This window comes from Anomaloglossus baeobatrachus, chromosome 5 (genome assembly GCF_048569485.1).
Source record: "Anomaloglossus baeobatrachus isolate aAnoBae1 chromosome 5, aAnoBae1.hap1, whole genome shotgun sequence".
NCBI lineage: Eukaryota > Metazoa > Chordata > Amphibia > Anura > Aromobatidae > Anomaloglossus > Anomaloglossus baeobatrachus.
In genome coordinates this window covers 209,134,683-209,150,023 of record NC_134357.1, presented here as the reverse complement: position 1 = coordinate 209,150,023, position 15,341 = coordinate 209,134,683, and positions in this window count along the sequence as shown.

The window sequence follows — 15,341 nt, the reverse complement described above, 5'->3', positions numbered from 1 at the left end:
GGGATCAGGGGGATGCTCAGAAGAAAAAGATCAATCCTGAGTGGGAACCACCTTGAGGGAGTCTCGCCAGCCGCAGGCATGTGTAGCTCTCATGTGACCTGTGATGTCACTTAACCCCTGGGTTGTTCTCGCCTATGGCGAGCAAGTACTTCCCAGCTGTCTGGTAAGGATGAAGCTGAAGTATTCAAGTTTTTTTTGTTGTTTTTTCCTCCACCCACCTCTGCCTGCCCTATGCCTCTCAGTCGGCCTGCCTGGAAACATCGTCCTTTCTGGGATCCGCCATGAGTATTAAGTTTCTGTCTCTCAATGTGAAGGGTCTCAATTCTCCTGCAAAAAGATCCATGCTGTGGAGAGAAGTTATAGCATCCAAATGTGATATAGCATGTATTCAAGAAACTCACCTTCTTACTGATGACAATAAAAGGCTACTACATCCAAGATTTCCACATATGTTCTTTGCAAATGACTCTAAAAAAAAAGGAGGAGTGGCTATCCTGATTAAAAACTCTGTGGCATTCAAAATGATTGATGTAACCTATGGTGCAGAGGGGAGATATATTATTCTAAAGTGCCTCCTGAATGGGCTTTTGTATACCTTGGCATCGATTTACGCTCCAAACTCATCTCAACTAACTTTTGCCCGGAAATATTTCCAGATGTTTAGGAGCACCGCACAGGGGTCAGAGATAATCTGCGGGGACTTTAACACTCCAGTTCTTCGATCTATGGACTGCTCGGCGAGGTCCGCTAAGTCAGGAAAGGAACTGAAACAGTTGGTCGCGGAGTTTCATCTACATGACATATGGAGATACCTTCATGCATCGGAAAGGAACTATACTTTCTTTTCCCCAAGGCATCGGTCGTACAGCAGGATCGACTTCTTCCTGACGGATAGTAAGACTGTTCACAAGTGTACGAGTTCTGAAGTGGGTCTGATAACATGATCGGATCATGCTCCGATAACTTTGGTTGTACAGGACTCTACTAGTGGATTTATGGTGCCTCAGTGGAGACTTAAAACTAGTTTACTGAACCAAAAGAATGTTCAGGAGGAGGTTGTGGCAGGCCTGTTGGAATACTTTGGGCATAATGACAATGGGGAGGTCTCTGACGAGACCTTATGGGCTGCACACAAATCAGTTATTAGAGGGCAGTTTTTAAAAACTGCATCATTCTTGAAAAAGCAAAGAAGCAGAAATTAAAGAAATTATAGCCCATATTCAACACTTAGATACTATTAACAAGGCCTCCCCGTCGTCTACACTGTCCAGGGAAATTCTTACTTGCAGGTTTCAACTGCAATCCCTCCTGTTGTATATATATGAACATAATCTTAAAAAGAGTAAATCAACTTTTTATGCGATGGGGGATAGAGCCAGCACCTTACTAGCTAGAAGATCAAAAAAAATGGGAAATTAAATCTAAAATTGAATTTTTGAAGGGCCCAGACGGATCACTTATAAGGCACCCTAATGGGATAGCAGACGCCTTTGCCAAGTATTATGCTGCCCTGTACAATTTAAGGGATGACCCGCAAACCCCTCAGCCAACACCGGAAAAAATTCAGGAGTTTTTGGACAGTCTGGAATTGCCTCGGGTCTCAGACCGGCAATTAGAATCTTTAAATCTTCCCTTTACTATACAGGAAATTTTGGACACCATTAGAGCTTCTAAACGAAACTCAGCCCCAGGCCCGGATGGGCTTCCCTATGAATATTATCAGCAATTTGCCTCTATTCTAGCCCCTTTTTTACTAAAGACCTTTAATTTGTGGCAAACGACCGGGACTATTTCCTCAGAGAACCTAGAAGCAGTTATCACTACACTACCCAAACCGGGGAAAACGGCGGCTACCCCTGGGAATTTCAGACCAATTTCATTCCTCAACTGTGATTTAAAAATGTACTCAAAAATGGTAGCAACCAGACTCCATAAAATAATCTCCTCCTTGGTAGCCTCGGATCAGGTGGGTTTTGTGGCCAGCAGGCAATCCAAAGATGGCACCAGGCGGATGCTGGATTTAATTGGGGTGATGGAGCAGTCGGGTGTCCCTGGTGTATTCTTGTCACTCGACGCCGAAAAGGCCTTTGATAGGGTGCACTGGGGATATCTGGAAAGAGTGCTCACGAAATTTGGTTTTGAAGGAAGAATTAAGTCATCTGTTTTGGCCTTGTACTCTCACCCAAATGCTTCAGTTCAAGCCTCGGGTTTTCGCTCATTAAAATTTTCTATACCCTATGGCACCCGCCAGGGGTGCCCGCTGTCTCCTATTGTTTTTGCTCTGGTGGTGGAACCTCTGGCGGAGGCGATTAGGGTGAACCCGAACATAACTGGTATAAGGGTAGGGGAGCATAAAGATAAATTGGGTCTATATGCGGATGATGTAATAATATCATGTACTAACCTTGAATATTCCTTTCCAGCAGTGATGTCCACCCTGTCGACCTTTTCTGAGGTGTCTTATTACAAATTGAATGCCACTAAGTCCTTAGTACTACCATTTAATGTACCCGCAAGGTCCAGAAGGATTTTGGAGGCAGCCTTTCCTTTCCAGTGGTGTGAAGACAGTATCCCTTATCTAGGTATCTGTTTGACACCAACCCATTCCCTCATCAGATCTAATCTCGATCACCTACTCAAAAACTTGGGTCAGGATCTAGGCAGGTATGAGAAGTTGTCGCTATCTTGGATGGCGAGAATTCAATCCTTTAAGATGATGTTCCTTCCTAAACTGCTGTATATGTTTAGGTGTCTCCCTCTTAAAATTCCATATAGATATTTGATAAAACTGCAGTCGATGACCAATAAGTTTATTTGGGATAATCAAAGAGCTAGAGTTGCTAGTAAGATTATGCATCAGCCATATGAAATGGGAGGTCTGGGTACGCCTAATGTGATGGCCTATTATAAAGCTTCTCTTATAGAATCACTCAAAGAATGGTGGAACACGGAGAGCTCCCATAGGTGGGTTCAACTTGAGAACTCTCTGACAGACCAGGGTTCGATGAGGAAACTGATTGAGGTGGAATATCTAAAACATTCTAGGTCCACCCTGTGTCTCCCTACTATGACAGCATCGATAGCCATATGGCGTAGTGAGATGATCCCTAAGATCCAGGTCCCGCTGTCAGAAATTTCGCTCAGAGCATTAGAATCCCACATTCCATATACAAATTTAGATGGGAGGCAGCGGGTTTTGGAGTTTTGGCGGACTTTTACGATTAGGCCCTTCAATGATATACTTCGGGAGCACCCCTCCCTAAAGGGGTGTTTTTATCAACACCTGCAAATTCGCCATTTTCTAAGCACAAAATTCCCCCCGGGATCAAACCCGACCTTACCCACTGTTAAGGCGCTATTGTTTAAAAAACTATTGAGGCAACCGGGAATCTCTTTAACCTACAAATGGTTGAACAACCCCTCTGACGAGCAAAAGCTCCCATACATGACTAAATGGGAATCAGATTTAGACATTAACACCTCCCCCTTGGCGTGGCATACTGCGACACAGTGGGTGCAAAGATCCTCAAAATGCATTAACCATTTGAAACAGCTGAAAAAGGTGCATCTACGTTGGTACCTTATGCCGGCAAAATTGGTGCATTACATTCCCAACTACTCACCGCTCTGTTGGAAGGGCTGCCTCCAGAGGGGATCACTGGGGCACTGTTGGTGGCACTGTCCGAGGGTCCAACCTTTTTGGATAGCAGTTTTCAGACTCATTAGCGAAATGACAGGTGTGCACACCAACCCCAACCCAGGGCTGGCAGTTCTGAATTTGGGCATAGACTCGTACCCGCAGAATTTTAGGGGACTGATTGTGCAAATTCTAATAGCTGCCAGACAGTGTCTGAGCCATTCATGGAAGGCCACTGAAGCTCCCTCTGGAGCGGAGTTATATATTAGGATCGACCAACAATGCCAATATGAATACTGGCTTGCCCAATCCCTAAAACATAAAACTAGAATTTTTACAATATGGGAACCCTGGCTGTCATCCAGCCATGCAACACCTATTACACAACTATTCCTCGGGCAAAGAGCACCTAATTGAGATAGAGCTGATGGAATTATAGCCCTGGCTCGGCTAGCCAGGGGGCTAAAGCATTGAGACCCTGACTGAGGCAGCAGTTTATGAGAGGAGAAGTTGATGGCCCCAGCTGGTGGACTGGGGTTGGTAATGCAGGAAGGCATCTAACCCTCTATCCCTACTAACCCCCCCACTTCACCCTCAACCTTACCTTCTTCCCCTCCCCCCTAGTTCTTGTTCCCCCTTACTTGAATGAAGTCCCCGTCATTCCTCCCCTCTCCTCCCTCCCCATGTTGTTGTGTGGTTAAAGTGTAAGGCAGAGGAATTGTAATCGGATTGTCTTGGAGTATACTAATGTATGGAGCCCTCATGTGCGGGCAGTTGACAAATGTTCTCTTAATTTACCATGTATGATTTTGTATCTGCCGTGTTTTCAATAAAAACTAATTGGATTAAAAAAAAAATATTTAACATACGGCTACTTTACTCTGAGTAAACAGGAGATTTTCCTCTACACACCCGGCCTGTCCGTGGTCCCTCCTTTTTTCCGTTATTATATCATACGATATTCTATTGTGTATTGTTACACTTTTTCCATTGCTTGGGACTAGAGATGAGCGATGTTCGAGGTTCGCCAATTTCTTGTTCGAGTGATTTTGGGGGGTGCTCGAGATCGAACTCAAACTCAAGCTTTTTGCTAAAAGCTCGACAGTTTGAGTTACGTTCGAGAACGGTTCGATCACCAAAAGCAGGTCTTTTTACAGCTACAGTGTGCAGGGAGCCATCGCTGGCAGCCTGCGGTAAGCTGGTAACCAATGTAAATATCGGGTATCCAAGCAGAGTGCTTTGCTTGGTAACCCGATATTTACCCTGGTTACGTGTGCAGGGAGCCGACACTTCTCCGCTCGGCTCCACCCCCTCCTGCACTCGGCATGTACACACACACACACTCACACTCACCTGTCCCAAGCCATGCAGTCCCCGGCACTGACGTCCTGAGCGCCACATGGCCCCGCTAGGCTCCACTCACCTCGCACTCCGCCGCCTGCACACATGGCCCCGCTCGGCTCCACCCACCTTGCATTCCGCACACATTACCCCGCTTAGCTCCACCCATCTCACACTCCGCACACATTACCCTGCTTGGCTCCACCCACCTCGCACTCTGCACAAATTACCTCGCTTGGCTCCACCCACCTCGTACTCCGCTGCCCGCACACATTACCCTGCTTGGCTCCACCCACCTTGTACTCCGCACACATTACCCCACTTGGCTCCACCCACATCTCACTCCGCACACATTACACCACTAGGCTCCACCCACCTTGCACTCTGCACACATTACCCTGCTTGGCTCCACCCACCTCACACTCCACACACATTACCTCGCTTGGCTCCACCCACCTCACACTCCACACACATTACCCCGCTAGGCTCCACCCACGGTGCACTCCGCACACATTACCCTGCTTGGCTCCACCCAGCTCGCACTCCGCACACATTACCATGCTTGCCTCCACCCACCTCGCACTCCACACACATTACCCTGCTCGGCTTACCTGCGGTGATGAAGTCCTGCCCTCACGCCCACAGCGCTGTCACTGTCCTCCATGGCCGCCGCTTGTCACATCTCCTCCTCTCGCTGCCGACCCGAGACTGTGAATAGCGGTGACGTCACAGGCTCCTGCGATACTTGGCTGTGAAGCCGGCAGTCATTGAAGTCAGTGACAGCTCTGCTATCAGCAGTGCAGGAGATCGTCACCGCAGGTAATGTACCTCGCTCCTGACAGCAGCACTTGTCATGCCCTGCAGTGACCTGGGCTGACTTATTGATGTTAGCTCAGGTCACTGCATTGCTCTCCCAGGAAATGGGGAACATTCTGTTCTTCATTGACTGGGACAGTGACTATGGTATGGATTGTCATGGGAATCCCTTGGATTACAGCAGACCTGGATTTGTTTTTTTTCTAATAAATTGGTGAAAGAGGGAATGTTTTGGGGAGTGTTTTTTCAAATAAAAATGTGTTTGTCGTCTATTTTTTTTCCATTACTGACTGGGTTGGTGATGTCAGGTATCTGATAGACGCCTGACATCACGAACCCCAGGGCTTGATGCCAGGTGACATTACACATCTGGTATTAACCCCATATATTACCCCATTTGCCACCGCACCAGGGCACGGGATGAGCTGGAGCGAAGCACCAGGATTGGCGCATCTAATGGATGTGCCACTTCTGGGCGGCTGCAGCCTGCTATTTTTAGGCTGGGAAGAGTCCACTAACCATGGACCTCCCTAGTCTGAGAATATCAGACCCCAGCTGTCCGCTTTACCTTGGCTGGTGATCCAATTTTAGGGGGACCCCCACGTGTTTTGGTTTTTTTTACAGAAAAGACTGATATGAAGTGTACAAGCACAAGAAAATCACAAGAGCACTCTACGCTGTGAAAAGCAGTAGATAATGGCACTGGAGTGAACATGTGATCGCCTCATGTAGGTTGAAGCTATGGATCCTGGGTAAATTTATGCATTTTCCCTCCTTCAGTTTTTTTGCAGTACACAAAAAAAACGGAAGGCACACGGATGACAAACAGATGACATATGGACCGTATACGGAATGGAAACGGATGCCACATGGATGCACCCGTGAAAAAAAGGACCGTTTTTTGCGGACCACAAAAACGGATTGGTCGTATGAATGTAGCTTTATTCTGATCTGCCGTTTATAAACAGCAGGCAGAAATAAGTGAATAGCACCCCCCAACGTCAGAAAATCTCCGGGGTTTCAGGGGTAGCTGAGACCCTGGAGATCATGATTCAGGCCGGTTTTTCCGGTCCCCGCTCACGTGATCACCGGTGTACACTGTATACCGATGATCACGTTACAGTAAATGACAGCTCAGGTAAAAAATTATTCATCTCCCATCTGGCATGAACAAACATGTCAGATGGGAGATAAATCTCCTCCTCGGTCCCCTCCAGTCCCCCGGTGTCGCCAAAGTGCCCCCCCGACCACCTCCCAGAAATCCAAGATGGCCGCGCGCACAGTAGCGCGCTGGCCGCATTCATTCTACTCCTCTGATTTCTGTTGCATGTGCCATGACACATGCGACAGAAAACTCCTCCCCAGGCCCTGCCATGTCACCCCCTATAACCCCACTGGTGTTACCCGGTGTCCCACGGTACTTGTTCAGCGTTGATCCCCCGCCGCCCCCTCCTTCACAATAGACGCTGCCATATGCACACAGCGGCTGTCAGCTCAGCTTCCTGTGTTCAGACACAGTGAGTGGTGGTCACCATGCATCTGTAAGCTATTGCAATGCCCTCCTCATGAGGTAAGGAACATAGTTAATCAGGAGAGCTATACTACATTTCCAAATGGACATATTTGATTTTATAGTTGCCCTGTTGAACGACTACCAAACATGAGTGTCCGTTATACGCCACAAGAAAACATGTCTAAATAGTGATCTCTGTTGTTTAGTATTTATTCAGCTGGATAACTAGACTTAAAGGGGTATTCCATCTCCAAGATCCTATCCCCAATATATAGTAGGTGGAATAGCAATATTATCAGCAAATACCAATATTTTGAAATGTAGAATAGTTCTCCTGATTAGGCATGCCCTTACCTCATGAGCAGAGCATTGCAGCTTTGGTAGCAACAGTTACAACATGGACTCTGCTGCTGTGGACCCGGGGAGAGTGGGTGCAGATTCATTGCACCCACACTCCTCACATGGAGGATCTGCACTCCTAGAAAATGTGGGATACGTTCCCTGAGCATGTCCCCCCATATTCTAGATGGTCCAGAGTCATCGTGGGACCCCCTTATTTTTTTCCTTACAATAAATTGGTGAAAGATGGAATGTTTTGGGGAGTGTTTTTTCAAATAAATTTTTTTTTGTCTATTTTTTTTGTTAGTACTGACAGTTTGTGATGTCGGGTATCTGATAAACGCCATGACATCACAAACTGCTGGGCTTGATGTCAGGTGACCTTACAGCTAGTATCAATCCAATTTATTACCCCATTTCCCACTGCACCAGGGCACGGGATGAGCTGGGGTGAAGCGCCAGGATTGGCGCATCTAGTGGATGCGCCACTTCTGGGGCGCCTGCGGCCTGCTATTTTTAGGCTGTGAAGGGCCAATAACTATGGACCTTCCCACCCTGAGAATACCAGACCACAGCTGTCCGCTTTACCTTGGCTGGTGAACCAATTTGGGGGGGACCCTACTTTTTTTGTAATTATTAATATTTATAAAATAATTATAAAAAAAGAGTTTTGGGGTGGCCTCCACATTGGATCCCCAACCACGGTAAAGCTGCCAGCTGTGGTTTTCAGGCTACAGCCTTCTGCTTTACCCTAGCTAGCTATCAAAAATGGGGGTACCCAACGTCATTTTTTTTTAACTATTTTTTTTAAATAAAAAAAAATAATGGGCTTCCCTGTATTTTGATTGCCAGCCAAGGTAACGCCAGGCAGATGGGGGTGGCAACCCTTAGCTGTCTGCTTTATCTGCGCTGAGAATCAAAAATACCACGGAGCGCTACGTCATTTTTTTTAAAGATTTATTTTTACAGCACTGTGATGTCCAGCAATCAAAATACAGGGAAGCCCTTTTTGTTTTTAGTTATTTAAATAAATAATTAAAAAAAATATATATGGGCTCCCGCTGCATTTTTTGTATTGCTAGCTAAGGGTAATCTAAGCAGCTACTGGCTGCTAACTCCCACTGCTTGGTGTTACCTTCACTGGCAATGGAAAATCTAGGGAAGCATTTTTCTATTTTTTTTCCAAAAAACTACAAAAAAATTTTTGTATGCTAGCCAGGTACAGCAGGCAGGTACGGCTGCCCCCAACCCCCAGCTGCCTATTTGTACCCGGCTGGGAACTAAAGATCTAGGGAAGCCCATTTTTTAATTATTTCATGAATTTCATGAAATAATTTTAAAAAACAAACGACGTGTGCTTTGCCCCATTTTTGTGTCCAGCCGGGTACAACCAGGCAGCTGAGGATTGGATCCGCAGCACAGCTTAGCCCGAGCTTTCTGGGCCCCTCTGCTGCAAATTGCAGTCCGCAGCCACCCCAGAAGTTGGCGCTTTCATAGAAGCGCCATCTTCTGGCGCTGTATCCAACTCTTCCAGCTGCCCCGATGCCGGTGGCTCTCTGGGTAATAATGAGTTAATACTAGCTTTGTTTTACTAGCTAGTATTAAGTCAAAGATTCTTAATGTCAGGCAAGTTTGACCCAGCCATTAAGAATCTCCAATAAAGGGTTAAAAAAAAGACACCACACAGAGAAAAAATACTTTAATAGAAATAAATACACAGACACACTTAGAGACTCCATGTTTATTACTCCCTCTCATCCCTCCACGATCCATGGTCTACTGTCTTCTTTCTCCTTCAGCCCATGCAGCTCTGCTCCATCAGCAGCACTGCATGAGAGAAAGGCGCGTTGCTATGGCAACGGTGATCTCCATTATTGACCGGCTGTGTCAGCCCGTCAATAACGGAACGGGGAAGCAGAACGGGGAGTCGACCGTGTTCCAGAGTATGTCGCTGGTACACGGCGATACACAAATGTGCATTATGAGATGCAATCACAGGACCTAGCATGACGTCAAAGCCATGTGACCAGTCTGTAGCCAATGTGATAATAGACACGTGACTGGTCACATGCTATTTTGACATCATGATAGGTCCTGTCATCACTGCTGGTTACCGGGAGGACGCAGCGATTATCCGATGGAAAAGCTGCGGAAACAGAGTGCAGGACGCATCGCAGGGACAGGTAAGTGTTATGGCAATGTTTATTATCTGTATGTTTACATTTATAATGTGTTTTTATGTGTTTGTGATTGCCTCCCATTGTTTTCAATGGGGTTCGAGAGGTTTATCGAACGGGGCACCGTTCGATGAACCGAACCGAACTCGAACTCTAGGGGGGTGGCTCATCTCTACTTGGGACCTTTTCAGTCGCACGGGTGCTTTTACACCCTTCAATTATATACAGGCTGAGTTTTGACCACGTCACTACGTTTTTTGTCTTATGTCCTGCCTGTCTATTCCCATTACTTATTGGGTTTGTTTCACCTCTCCCACGGCTACTAGAGACAAATAAGAATATTTTATATTGATCTCAATACCATGTGCCCCCCCTTGATTCATTGGTACTTGTTTTTAACTTGTGATTACTTGCTGTTTTTTGCGTGTGTATCCTTTTCACCAATAAAAATCTTTGTATTTGCATATATACTCGCTTTTCTCCTTTTCTTGTATATCATAAAATTGTGGAAAAAAATTGGTGGTAAAGGTAATCCTGTTATTGTTGGATTTGTTTTTATTTTTTAAAAGATCAGATCTGTCGATTTTATTAACAATTGTTTGGGTCCTATTTAAACACCAATCTGGATATCCCCTGTGTTTCAATTTAGTGATAGTTTTTTTAGTTTCGTAGGGAAGCAGATCAGACCTAGAACAGTTGCGTTTTAGTCTGATCAGCTCCCCCACTGGGATGTTTTTTATGGTATGCGGGGGATGGCACGAACCAGCCAGCAAAATAGATTTAGTGTTGGTATCTCTGATAGGGAAAAATCTCCACAGTGTTGTGGTTACCAATCAAAGTGACATCTAAATAGTTGGTATAATTAGAATGTGTTTGGAAAGTAAATTTAAGGTTAGAAGAATTCTGATTCAAATGATTAATGAATAGATGTGCTGTAGCAACATCCCCTTTCCATATAAATAGAAGATCGTCTACATAGCATGTGTAAAAAACTATTTGATCTGAAAAAATGTTGTCATCATTGAAAATATAAAATTCCTCAAAAATGGCTACCACGATGTTAGCAAGGGAGGGAGAGAATTTCATCCCCATGCTAACGCCAGATTTCTACAGAAAAAAATCCCCATCAAAAGAAAAATAATTGTGGGTCAACAAAAAATTAAAATGTATAACCCTTTTAAAAAACTATTTTATTCATACTATTTAAAATCCACAAACCCTGTGCAAATTATAAAGGAAAAAGATAGAGAAAGGGAGGAGGTAAAGTTCTTACCCTATTCGATAACCCTCCCTCCTGTCCACTACCTACCGCGGGGGTTGGCACCCTAAATATGCGAAAATGGCGCCCCCACTCAGCGGTGGCTGGCCCTAGAAAATCCCTAGATAGACCCTCAATACAGTCATGAAAAATAGATAAAGTAAGGGGTCATGGGAGGGCGCATTCAGACTTAGTGGACAGAGCAACTGGAACACATATACCCGACCAAGGCCCGGACTAACTCTTAAGTTTCTGATGTACCCTGGAATGATTTTTGATCAAATACAACCTAATAATCAGGATAATATTCACAGGGACCTGGAGTATCCAAATTCACTCAATAAACAAGGAAGGTACTCCAACAACACATTGATATGCATACTAGATAAAGTGCATAAAACAGTGCTAAGTGCAATATAACATATAGGGATCAGACACACACTGGCTCCTAGGGCTATCTGGTATCACCAGTCCAACAACCCAAATGCCCCTGGTAACCGGTCTAGAGATAAGGTGTCATTACAGTTTAGAATACACAATGCATATCAATGAGCAACCGGATAAATCACCCGGGTTAGTCCATAAAGTAATAGTCAGGCACTTAGCTCATTAAGGGTCATGTGAATGTCCCAGAAATGCCCTGGAGTCGCCTGACGCGTTTCTCCGGCCACGGATCATCTGGAGGCTTGATGTTTAGCTTGCCAATCGTTTTCAGGACGGCAAGATGTCTGGATAAAGGGGGAGACCCGATAGACTGAGGTCCCCTTTTAACTTTTGCCAAGAGTGAACCGCCCCCACCACCGGCCAATCCGTCCGCCCCACTCCCTCCCACACAGGCACGCCCCCCCCCCCTCCTCCACGTCCATCCTCAGCCTCTCTCAACCTAATAGTGAGATAGAGTCCCCAATCGGATGTATTCACCCCACTCCTGTGTCTCTAATACCTCCGGTAGGACCATATCTGTGCATACAAATGAATACCTCCTGTCCCTCCCCCTCTCTCCCCTTCCTTCCATTCAGAGGAGTTTTACCCCCTCAAGAGAATCCCCGTGTTTATCTATGCTGATAGCAATCAGTCAGTATACAAATATTATGATGGTGGGGATTGTTCCTCCACTAGGATTATGACGACTAAAGTACATCCCGGAGAGTTAATCTGGGTCATCCTGACTTGCTAATACCATGCAGGGTGTACACTAGTTTAGAGATGTGATATTCTCATCTCCTGCTTTCCCTGACAGTAACAACAGGTGACGTCACACTGGGTGAATGGCAGAAGCGTTTTCCCCATCCCCACATCGCATGCGCGGCCGGCCTGTCATCCAATTGGCCGTGGATGTCTGTAAAACGCCACTTCCGGTTTCGCCGGGTGACGCCGCTTCCGGTTCCGCCCCGTGACGCGGGTGTGGAACGCAAGCGGCGTCCAAAGGCGTAGGCCGCCGACCTCCTATCTAACTAGCCGTGGATGCCTGCAAGACGTCACTGCCGGCGTCGCTGTGTGGCGCCACTTCCGGTTCCACCTCATGACGTGGGGGTGGAACGCAAGCGGCGTCCAATGGTGGAACGCATCAGGGGGGCGTTCCCCCGACTTTACACGCGACCCTGGCATACAGTTATCATGAATGTATTAAAATTCATTTGTATGCACAGATATGGTCCTACCGGAGGTATTAGAGACACAGGAGTGGGGTGAATACATCCGATTGGGGACTCTATCTCACTATTAGGTTGAGAGAGGCTGAGGATGGACGTGGAGGAGGGGGGGGGGGGGCGTGCCTGTGTGGGAGGGAGTGGGGCGGACGGATTGGCCGGTGGTGGGGGCGGTTCACTCTTGGCAAAAGTTAAAAGGGGACCTCAGTCTATCGGGTCTCCCCCTTTATCCAGACATCTTGCCGTCCTGAAAACGATTGGCAAGCTAAAAATCAAGCCTCCTGATGATCCGTGGCCGGAGAAACGCGTCAGGCGACTCCAGGGCATTTCTGGGACATTCACATGACCCTTAATGAGCTAAGTGCCTGACTATTACTTTATGGACTAACTCGGGTGGTTTATCCGGTTGCTCATTGATATGCATTGTGTATTCTAAACTGTAATGACACCTTATCTCTAGACCGGTTACCAGGGGCATTTGGGTCGTTGGACTGGTGATACCAGATAGCCCTAGGAGTCAGTGTGTGTCTGATCCCTATATGTTATATTGCACTTAGCACTGTTTTATGCACTTTATCTAGTATGCATATCAATGTGTTGTTGGAGTACCTTCCTTGTTTATTGAGTGAATTTGGATACTCCAGGTCCCTGTGAATATTATCCTGATTATTAGGTTGTATTTGATCAAAAATCATTCCAGGGTACATCAGAAACTTAAGAGTTAGTCCGGGCCTTGGTCGGGTATATGTGTTCCAGTTGTTCTGTCCACTAAGTCTGAATGCGCCCTCCCATGACCCCTTACTTTATCTATTTTTCATGACTGTATTGAGGGTCTATCTAGGGATTTTCTAGGGCCAGCCACCGCTGAGTGGGGGCACCATTTTCGCATATTTAGGGTGCCAACCCCCGCGGTAGGTAGTGGACAGGAGGGAGGGTTATCGAATAGGGTAAGAACTTTACCTCCTCCCTTTCTCTATCTTTTTCCTTTATAATTTGCACAGGGTTTGTGGATTTTAAATAGTATGAATAAAATAGTTTTTTAAAAGGGTTATACATTTTGGTTTACGACACCCCCTTTTTTTCATAAGAGTATATTGATTATGGCCAGCTTTCTAACAGGTCCCATTGACATCAATTCCTGGGTCGAAGACGCGAACCAGGGATTCTGCACGAGAGAAATCCCAGAAGGTGGGACAGGGATCACCTCCCTGAAAACGAAATTTAGTGATCTTTATTCATCTTACAAGGAGTATACGAAATCGTGGTGGGAGATTAAGGCTCTTGAAAACTACCTTAAAAATAGAATTGTCCCCAAGGGCCTAAGAATTAATCTCCGCCCATCCCCCCGTACCTCAAATTCAAAACTCCTGGAGGCTTGGCAGAAAGAATCCATAGAGTCTTCTCTCAGATTTATGACCTTATTGGTGCAGGAAGAGAAGACACTGTTGGAACAAGCTACTACCAAACTAAATTTGGACATTGAAGGTATCCTTAAGTTTAAATCAGATCCTGAGTTTAACAAAAGAGAGAGTGCCTTACAGGTCTCCGTAGAGAAATATCAGGGGTACATTAAGGAGAGGAAACACTTACAATTCCAAAGAGACCTTAGGGAGTTTGCTACGAACCAAGCCTACAATTTTGTAAACCCAGCCCAGAGAGATACAGACATCTCCTCCTCTGACCAAGAGATCTCAGACACCGAAAGGGCAGTGGGGGAGACTTGGTTTGGCAACAGAGGTAAACGGCAGAATAGGAGATGGAGGCGAGGAGGGAAGAACACCTACCCCACAAGGGACCCTATAAATACAAGATCTTATGGGCAGGAATCAGGATTTTCGCATGCATCTACCTCTGCAACATCAGGTGGGACAAAGGCACCATCTTTTTTAGAACAGGGGATATCCCGGGGATACCAATTGAGGAACCGGGTGAACTAACCACTGAGCGGACACAGAGTGGAGGGCTAAATAGGAGTCAGATTATTAATTTATCCGACTTTACACCAAATGAGAAACAGTACAAGATTTTGAAAAAGGGGCTTTCATTCGTGCCTACGAACGATTATAACTGTTTCCATTGGGTCAAAGATTTACAACTCTTCGGGAGAAAACTGAAATGGAGAAAATGTTTTCTCAATAATGACAGGGAGAGCTGTAGAAAGCTGGGACTGACTGATGAGGATATGGAGGGATTTCAGTCACTCCTAGGACTCCTACAGGAACAGGATTTTGATCACAATACTGGGTGTGGCCCTTTCACTAGGCTCAAGGCTAAGAGTACGAGGATGCCTCCACAAGGCGACACTACCAACATAGATCTCTTTTTAAACCTTGTGGAAAGAGACCTCAAAAAGATTCCCCGTCGGAATGATGGTCTAGATCGTAATCTCACTGACGATGAATTTTCAGCACTACAAGATCTTGAGAAAAATGAGAGTGTAATAATAAAGCCTTCAGATAAAGGAGGTAATCTCGTGATTTTAAGTCATGAAAGATACCTAGAGATGTGCCATCGTGTCCTTAGAGACAGACACACGTATGAAGTACTCTCCTCCAATCCTCTAAATGGGTATAAAACATCTTTGCTCATGATATTAGAGGAGGCAAGAAGG